Here is a 9,694-nt window from a genome sequence, read left to right on the forward strand (position 1 = left end):
GAAAAAATTTAAAAAAAAAATTTAAAAAAAAAAGCCTGAACTGGGGCCGACTCAAGCCAGAATGGAGTCGACCCCATGTTGAGTCGACCCAAGAAAAATCTGGGGTCGACCCAACGGCGGGACCCTATTTTTAAAAGAGGGACCCGAGAGCCATTTTAGGGCACTGTCTTCATTTGTCCTCTTCCTAAAACCCTATTTTCCACTTTTCAATCTCTTCCAATCACCTCCAAACAGTAGAAGATTGTCTCCCCAAGTCGTTGGATCAAGACCTAAGGAAGCATTTGGTGAAAATGGGACCCAAGCGAGCCGTTGCTAAGAGATTCGGGAGAGTTTCACGGCCAATCCTTGTAGATAGACATGCTAGAGATTCTTCTACAATGCCCCCACAAGGTGAGACATGTGTAGAGCCTCCTCCACCTCCTTCCTCTTCAGTTCAACTTGCAAAATATGCGGGGAGACCGGTAACCACTGGGAGAAGGATCCACTCCGAATTTTTGGATCAAGAAGGGTTCCGTTTGGGGGATTGGATCCGAAGGCAAGGATGGGAGTATCTTTGCTCCCTAGATTTGGTGACCTACCCGGGCTTGGTTCGTGAGTTCTATGCCTTCCTAAAAGTTGGACCGGGAGGGCTTGTATCTGAGGTTTGAGGAGTAAGGGTTAGGGTTTCAGAAGCAAGTTTGAGTGAGTTGCTTCATCTCCCCTATGAAGGAGCCATACCAGAAAGACCAAAGAGCAAGTTGAGGGCTCTACAGATGATCTTTGAGAGAGATGACTTTGACTACTCTGAAAATGTGATAGCTAGCTCTCTATCAACTGAGATGAGGTTGTTGCACAACTTCATAGGTCGGATTTTGTTTCCGAAGAGTGAGAGATTTGATCACATATCTGAGCAAGATATGGTCATTATGGAGCATGTCATTCAGGGTATTCCCCTGAATCTTCCAGCTATGATGATCAGGCAGATGCGAGAGGCCATATGCAAATCGAGAGTTTCTTTGCCCTATGGTATGATACTCACCCTGATATTCAGGCAGCATGACATATCTGTGGAGGGAGAGATATCCAGACATCTGCTATTACTGACACCTACACTGCACGGTCCCTAGTTCGCATGGGTTATGAGAAGGTGGACGGGCAGTGGGTGCGTGGAGGAGCAGGGATACATGCACTAGAGGGTGATGCACCAGAGATTTGAGACCCTGTCTCTGAGCATGAGATACCTGCGGATCATCCTACGGCACCTTCAGAGGCTGGACCTTCGTCATCCATACCTACGGGATGCACATAGGAGTTTTGGAGTAGGATAACTGAGCTTGTGTCAGCTTAGGTGAGGACTCTCTCTGATGGGATGATGAGCAGGATGGATATTATGACTGCTGAGATTAGAGACCTCAGAGACCAGATGGGAGCATTACAGAGAGAGAGAGGCTCATGGTCCATCTGTGCCCCGAGCAGCTGAGTCGGAGGTTTCGGCACAGAGTCACCCAGCTCAGCGAGGTCCATGCCAGACTCAGTCCCATCAGGCTCGACCTCCCCTCGCCACTTATGCTAGGAGGATGAGGACTAGATCACAGCCCTTAGATTTTTCCTAGGCCCGATGATAGCACTACAGTAGTCTATCATGACTAGTGCCTAGGATTTATCTAGTTCTTATATGCATTTTACTTGGTTGATGTATTTTACACCTTAATTGAAGAACATTGGACTTTTGGCATTAATGTACTACAATGTTCCATTTTTATCAATGAAATTTGAATTTTTATCATTTACTGCTTCTACTTATCTATTGCTATACACTCGTTTGATGATAACAAAAAGGGGGAGAAGTAAGAAAAGAAACAAGTTGCAATATAAAGGGACAAATAGGTTTGAAAATGATAGTAAGAGATAATATTCACTTAAGGGGGAGCAATATGTAACAATGAAATTTCTGAATTTGGCACAAGAGATAATATACTTAAGGGAGAGCAATATGTAATAATGAAAGTTCTGAATTTGGCACATACTTCTCTTGCCTCGATACATAACCTGAACTCTTGCTTTATCTTAAATTTTTGAAGTTTCATCCTTAATAAAATACAAAAGAAAGGGGGAGAAAATCAAAAGTTCTAATTGGCAATATTTGGGTGAAAGAGGGGGAGTCTTCACTTTCAAATTTGAAAAGCTGAAATTCAGCAACTTGAGCTTCTTCTAAAATAAAACTCCTAATTTCAATATAAGTATCAATCTGTTCATACTCAATGTTTTGTAATCATCAAAAAGGGAGAGATTGATGATGATAGTGTTATTTCGATGATTGACACAACCATTGAGAAAATATCAAATTAGAATTACAATTTAATATGATACATCACCAATGAATACGACACCTACAATACATTTAGAGAATGAGATCAAGATGTCTTCTAATGATTAATAACGAGATAAAATTTATAATAGAAAAGGGATAGAGAATTCTTAATTCTAATTCAGCAAGGTTTCAAGTGAAATATACTCTTAAAGGAAAAACAGTGATTTTCATTGTTAAGAGTATGTAGCACTACCATGGCATACACTCAAAATTGCTTGAAATATATTTCATTGATTATATAGATTCCTCTAACCTTAAGATGCAGCAAAGTGTGGAATGAGTCGACCCCAACATAAGTGGAGTCGACCCTAGAATATCATGAAACCATCTGGCACACCCCTGCAAAAATGGCACTGATGAACAGTAAGTCGAGTCGACCCTATGTATGCTTGAGTCGACCCCAGGAGTGGAGCCGACCCCAAAAAACTTTAAGTCGACCCCAGTCTCAAGCCTCAAGAAAATAACTCTCTGGAATTTACTGAGAGGGCCGACCCTAAGCTTCCTTGAGCCGACCCCAGCTGGAGCCGACCCCAGGAATACTTGAGTCGACCCCAATGGAGCCGACCCCGACTGAACATGAGCCGACCCCAAGGATATATGCTCAAAAACTATGTCTCTAGAATCCCTGAGAGGGTCGACCCTAATGGAACTTGAGTCGACCCCACTGTAGCTTGAGTCGACCCCAAGAAAGGTTGAGTCGACCCCAGTGAAAGCAGCTGAAAATGTAAGTTTCTGTGGTTCCTGAGAAGGCCGACCCCACTGTAGCAGGAGTCGACCCCAATGAAGGTTGGGTCGACTCCAGAGGAAGTTGAGTCGACCCCAAGTCCAATACACAGTAAGTTGAGTCGACCCCAGTAAAGTTTGAGTCGACCCCAGTAAAGTTTGGGTCGACCCCAGCACGAGTAAGGGCATAACGGCTAGTTCTGCAGAAGTACTTTTTGACCTTCCAACAGCTAGTAACGGCTAGTTTTTGAAATCTAACCAATGGGGAGTGACCAATAGATGAGGAAAAGTATTTAAAGTGATACTATTCATCAGAGAAAGTATCCTTTTGCGAAAAGATCAAAGCTCATTTAAGAAAGAAAAAGCCCTAGCATTCTTTATTCAAGTGCTACATTCAAAGAGCCAAAAGAAAGTGGTTGAGCAGATTCCGAGAGACATTAAGAGCTCCACCAACTCTTGAAGAGTGAAGCAATCTTGACAAAGAAGAGAAAAGTCTTATCAAAGCGATAACTATATTCTAAACTCTTCTTTGTAGTTCATAATTGTTATATTTGTTCATCTAGGAGTTTCAACTTTTTTCTTCTTAATCACTTTGTAAGGTTTGTTGGTGAGCCCGAAAAACCGACGATGTAGGTTTATTGGTGAACCCGTAAAACCAACGGTGAAGGTTTGTTGGTGAGCCCGTAAAACCAATATAGGTTTTTGGTGATCCCGGAAAACCAAAGTGTAAAGGTTTTTGGATTGTGAGCCCGGAAAACAATCCAACTGTAATCCGCGGAATTATAGTGAATTCCCAAGGGGACGCTTGGAGAGTGGATGTAGGTGCTTAGGAGAGCATCGAACCACTATACTTCTTGTGTGTTTGCCTTGTGTGTCTTTCTATTTTCACTACACGCACTTAATTAGTATTAACTAAGCGATTCAATTTTCTAACAATTTAATTGGAAAACCAAAAAAATTAGAAGAACCAATTCCCCCCCTCTTGGCTTGTCACTTTGGGCAACAATAAGCCTATTGCTTTGAGCACGATGGCTTTCCGTCCTCCCTGTCACGACTTCATGACTCCTCATCTTCTTCGTTGTCCTGCACTTGGGATTCCTTATCATTATCAACAGTTGGGTCAAGGCCATTGAAGTCTTCCAAGGGGAAGAGCCTCGACATTTGACTTCAGCACTTGTTGAAGCCTTTTACAAAGGCCTCCACCACAATCAGAGTGAGCCGTGCATGGTAACACTAACAACATTTAATTACTCGAATTTCCAACAAGCCTTTTTTTTCGCTTGGGCGACCCGGTCCTCAGCGCTAGCAGCCGGGAGCTTTGAGCAAGCACCCTTCCCTAAAATATAGAGGGGTGCCAAACGTTGTTCTGCTGATCTAATGGCATCCAGGACTAACTGGGAAGTTTATTGTAAGTGTTATTATCTAAGTTCAATTTTGAAAGCCTGACCTAATCCACATCAGTGGGCTGAAATTTAGGTCGGATGGTGCAACTCTATACACCGCACTTAATTATGCTATATATATATACTTATATATAACTATTTCGTTGCCGTGAGCATTTATGAGACCGAGGCTTTAAAAGATACTGATGCTTTGCTCCAATGGAGTGGGCAGCCATTCCAAGGCTTTCCGGTTGGACTCTTATGGGTTCTTCCGTTTGATCGGCTGGCTAAAGTCCGTCATGAGTTGCATTAAGTCCGTCATGAACTGCAAGTACCGAAACAAGCTGGCTTGGTGACAAGAAAAGATACCATTACAACGGCGGTTCGGTCTGCAAATATCTTTTTTTCTGCATGTCATCCTTGTGCAGGAGCCATCCCGATCTTCACAGTATCATTTCAATTTTATCATGTCTTCAAAAGGATATATATTTAATCATTAAAAGAATTAAATTCTTCCATGCATCCTCCCTTAGCTATGGATTTATTAAGCTCCATAGTGGAAATATAGATTTCTCTTCACTGCTAAATTATATAGCTGATTATGTGTAACTAGAATGGAGATGTGAGGTGACTTGCAAAACAAAAAAAAAAGTAATTGAACTATTGCACTATCTGTCACGCCCCCGGCCCGAGATCGCGAGTCGGGGGTCCGCGCCAACCGCCGCACACCCGTAGGAAACTCTCCCCACGAGCATGCAAGGCATCTTAACCAAATTTCAAAAATGTAACTAAAATAATTCAACTGAAATAAATGCAATCTTATTCCATTGACTGATACAAGTTATAAAGTCTCACAGTTCTAAATACGCAGCAGAACAATAAAGATAAAACATCAATTTAAATAAAACTTAATCTAAGATAACTTATGCCATAATTCTTTTATTCGCTCTCCCATATTGTAAAACTCCGGATCGAGCTAATTCTTCAGATATGTAAAAACAGTAAGAAATCGTATAATGAGCTAGACAGCCCAGTAAGTAATAAATACTTTAACTAGACAATTCATATAATAACATAAAATATAAATATAAATTACGATGAATCAGCATAAGGACATAATCAATTTCTTTTCAAACACAAATCCATTGAAATCCGTATCTTTCAAATATCCATATACATAATCATAAATCTGATTCCAAATAAATCACATTCATTTCAACAGCTTTTAACTATGACCGCACTTATACCCTGTGGCTGGGCTAGAAATATAACCGCATTTATACCCTACGGAGTGGGCCAGAATACCGCACTTATACCCTGCGGAGTGGGCCAAAATACCACACTTATACCCTGTGGTGGGGCCAGAATTCCATACTTATACCCTGTGGCTGGGGCCACAATTGCCAATGCATAACCCCCAATTGGCAAGGTTCAAAACATAGTCAGGCTGAGAGTTCTAAATCTGATGCACATCAAAATTCTTTTGTAACATAATAGATATATCATGATCCGATCTAAATATGCATATACGATGCAAGAACAGTAAATATATCCAAAAAATATTATTCCAATTTACCTATCTATTTTTCATTCAAATCATCATCTCGTAAAATTCATAAATCACATATAAATTCATTAACAATTTATTCGATGTAAAAAAATAATATTATATAAATGAAGAGTCTAGAAAAGGTAGTTCATTACTTACATTGAACGCGATCCACAACAAATTCTAATTATTCTCACAAATTTCTTGCAGAACCTAATATCCAAAAATCATATTCTTCTTTTAAAATTCATCACAATACATATAAAACTTAAATTTTAATGTTTTCCCATGGCCGACCCTGCGGAAGTGCCTAGCACCCCGGATTCGGGTTCGGGTTCGGGTTCATACCCGTAAACCACCCCCCTCGCCTCTCTTTCTCTTTTTCTTTTCTTTTCTTTTCTTTTCTTTTTCTTTTCTTTTTCTTTTCTTTCTCTTCTTCCCTTTCCCTCTTCTCCCGACTCCTCTCTTCTTTGGCGGAACAGGGACCGTGACCCCTCCCCCTTTCTTCTTCTTCTTCCCTCCTCGGTCGAGTCCAAGGGCAGCTACGGTGGCCGGCCCTAACGGCGACAGGAGGTGGTGGAGCAAAGCCGACCACCCCCAGCGGCTAGCGGCGGCGAACACGGCCGGCGGCGAGTGTTCTCGGGCCAAACAGAGCTCCCATTTTGAACCCAATTTTCGGCGATTGACCGGCTCAAAAACCACAATAAATCATGGCTAAACATCACGGAAGGAAGGGAGGAAAGCTGGGAGTCCTTACCTCGGCCCCGATGATGGTCCGATGGCTTTCTTTCTCTTCGACAGCAATGGAGGAAGAGGAAGACCCGTGTCGAAGAAGACCCACCTTTCTAATGGCTCTCTCTCTCTCTCCCTCTCTCTCGACCGGCAGCGGCTCCTCTTCAAATGCTTTCAACGAGAGGAGGAGAAGCCCTAAAAAAAAGAAAAACAGGGGAGCCAGCTTCTTCGGGATGGCTCCCCCCTCATCATACGCCCTCACGTGCGCCGCACGTGAGGCCGAAATCCTTGGGCTGGGCCGGTCAATGGACCGGGCCCAGTTTCAGGGTCTCACATCCTTCCCCCCTAAAAAAAAATTTCGTCCACAAAATTATCATACATGTAGTTCAAGAGTAGAGAATACTTCTTCCAAACTAAGTCATAATACTCTTCAAATCAAAGTCGTCTTGTCTGACCAATATCAAATAAATTCATTTACCACACTTTCTCTGCACACACTGATTTAAGCCTCAACATACTCGTGTCAAGTCTAGATTTTTTTTTTATTTTTTTTAGAATTACTTGCTTGTTGGTACATTCATTATTATGTCTTATTCCGTGTGAACACTTTCAAAATTTAAAAGTTCATATTCTTCTTTTGACAATTAATCAAAAAAATGTTATGTAACTATTTAATCTTTTCTAGTAGCGTAATGAGTTGTCTAACAAAGAACAGTGGGCATGGCAAAACAATAAATAGAAATAAATATTGGGACTAGATTAATACCTGTCGTCAACACATCAGAAGCCTGTGCATCTTGCTATGTAAATGCAAATACTCTTTCTTGAGTCTTTGGCCCCTGGCTTCCTTCCATTGCCTGAGCAGATCTATTCTCGTTTCTTTGTGGACAGTCTACAATTTTATGACCTATCTTACCACATCTAAAACTGGCACTGGTGTTCTAGTGGCAATCCTTGTCAGCATGAGCCTTACCACATCTGGAACATTTATTGCCATTCATCTGCTTAGGGTTGTCACTCATAGATTTCTTGTTTGAACTTTCGGCGTTTTCATTGCTCTGCCCCTAGAATTCATTTGACATGTTCCTTTTCTTTTGATTTCTTTCCCTTTCCAACCGTTCACTTTCCTTTCAATTATCAAAGCCTTATATACCACAGCTGCATAGGTAGTCAATTCATAAGGTACCACTTGTTTTCTAATTTCAGTCTTTAGTCCCATCTCAAATTTATGCGCTCGATCTAGCTCATCCTCGACTAACTTTGGAACAAATTTGGCTAGCTCGGTAAATTTACCTTCATATTCTGCAACATTCATATTTCTTTGCTTTAGATGAATAAACTTCTGCTCTTTCTGCATCCTTACACGCCGAGGAAAATACATATCATAAAATGCTCCTCGAAATCTTTCCCAAGTGAGTGGCTCCCTATCATGCTCATATTTATGTTCCAATATCCCCCACCAGTTGAATGCCACACCTTGCATCATGTATGATGCAAACAAAATCTTTTCATCATCCTGGCATCTCAAGACAGCAAATGCTTTTTCCATCTCTGTAAGCCAATTGTCTGCTTCCAACGGTTCTGTAGTCCCCTTGAAAGCTGGAGGAGCCAGCCTCTTAAATTCAGCTATATTGCTATGTTGTTCACACTGTTCCCCTCGTCCTTACTGTGGCTGTGTCTGGGGCAACTGCGCTTGTTGTTGGAGCAGCTGTTGTTGCACCTGCTGTTGCATCTGCATAAGGCCCACTATGATCTGCATAACCTGGCCTAAGCCCGATTCTTGTTGTCCTGTCTAAGTATCACTAGCAGGATTGACTACTCTCTCCTGCTGAGGGGTGTTACCAACTTGTTGGGGTGTGCTGCCATTTTACGAGTTTGGTGCCTTATTAGTAGCTCCGCGAGTAGTCTTTCTCATCCGACGTGGAGGCATCCTGATCTATATCTATCAGATAATAGCATACCAATAACAATCTTACCAGTTAATTACAAGCATATAGAATGGTTGTTACAATCAAACTAACGTCCTAATGTCCCTAGTGTCTACCCACCTACACTCATGTCATGTCAGATTTTCTTATCTTAGAATTTATCCATTCATGCTCTGATACCATAAAAGTTGTCACGCCCCCGGCCCGAGATCGCGAGCCGGGGGTCCGCGCCAACCACCGCACACCGGTAGAAAACTCTCCCCATGAGCATGCAAGGCATCTTAACCAAATCTCAAAAATGTAACTAAAATAATTCAACTAAAATAAATGTAATCTTATTCTATTGACTGACACAAATTATAAAGTCTCACAGTTCTAAATACACAGCGGAACAATAAAGATAAAACATCAATTTAAATAAAACTTAATCTAAGATAACTTATGCCATAATTCTTTTATTCGCTCTTCCATATTGTAAAACCCCAGATCGAGCTAATTCTTCGGATCCGTAAAAATAGTAAAAAATCATATAATGAGCTAGACAGCCCAGTAAGTAATAAATACTTTAACTAGACAATTCATATAATAACATAAAATATAAATACAAATTACGATGAATCAGCATAAAGACATAATCAATTTCTTCTCAAACACAAATCCATTGAAATCCGTAACTTTCAAATATCCATATACATAATCATAAATCTGATTCGAAACAAATCACATTCATCTTAACAGCCTTTAACTATGACCACACTTATACCTTGTGGCTAGGCCAGAAACATAACCGCACTTATACCCTGCGGAGTGGGCCAGAATACTGCACTTATACCCTGCGGAGTGGGCCAGAATACCACACTTATATCCTATGGTGGGGCCAGAATTCCATACTTATATCCTGTGGCTGGAGCCAGAATTGCCAATGCATAACCCCCAATTGGCAGGATTTAGAACATAGTCAGGCTGAGAGTTCTAAATCTGATACACATCAAAATTCTTTTGTAACATAATAGATATATCATGATCCGAT

General features: G+C 41.2%; 1 pseudogene; it reads right to left on the reverse strand.

Annotated features, from left to right (window-relative positions):
* Positions 1–4,848: 4,848 nt before the first annotated feature.
* LOC113462742 lies at positions 4,849–4,935 on the reverse strand (annotated as a pseudogene).
* Positions 4,936–9,694: the final 4,759 nt, after the last annotated feature.

This window comes from Phoenix dactylifera, unplaced genomic scaffold, assembly GCF_009389715.1.
Source record: "Phoenix dactylifera cultivar Barhee BC4 unplaced genomic scaffold, palm_55x_up_171113_PBpolish2nd_filt_p 000515F, whole genome shotgun sequence".
NCBI lineage: Eukaryota > Viridiplantae > Streptophyta > Magnoliopsida > Arecales > Arecaceae > Phoenix > Phoenix dactylifera.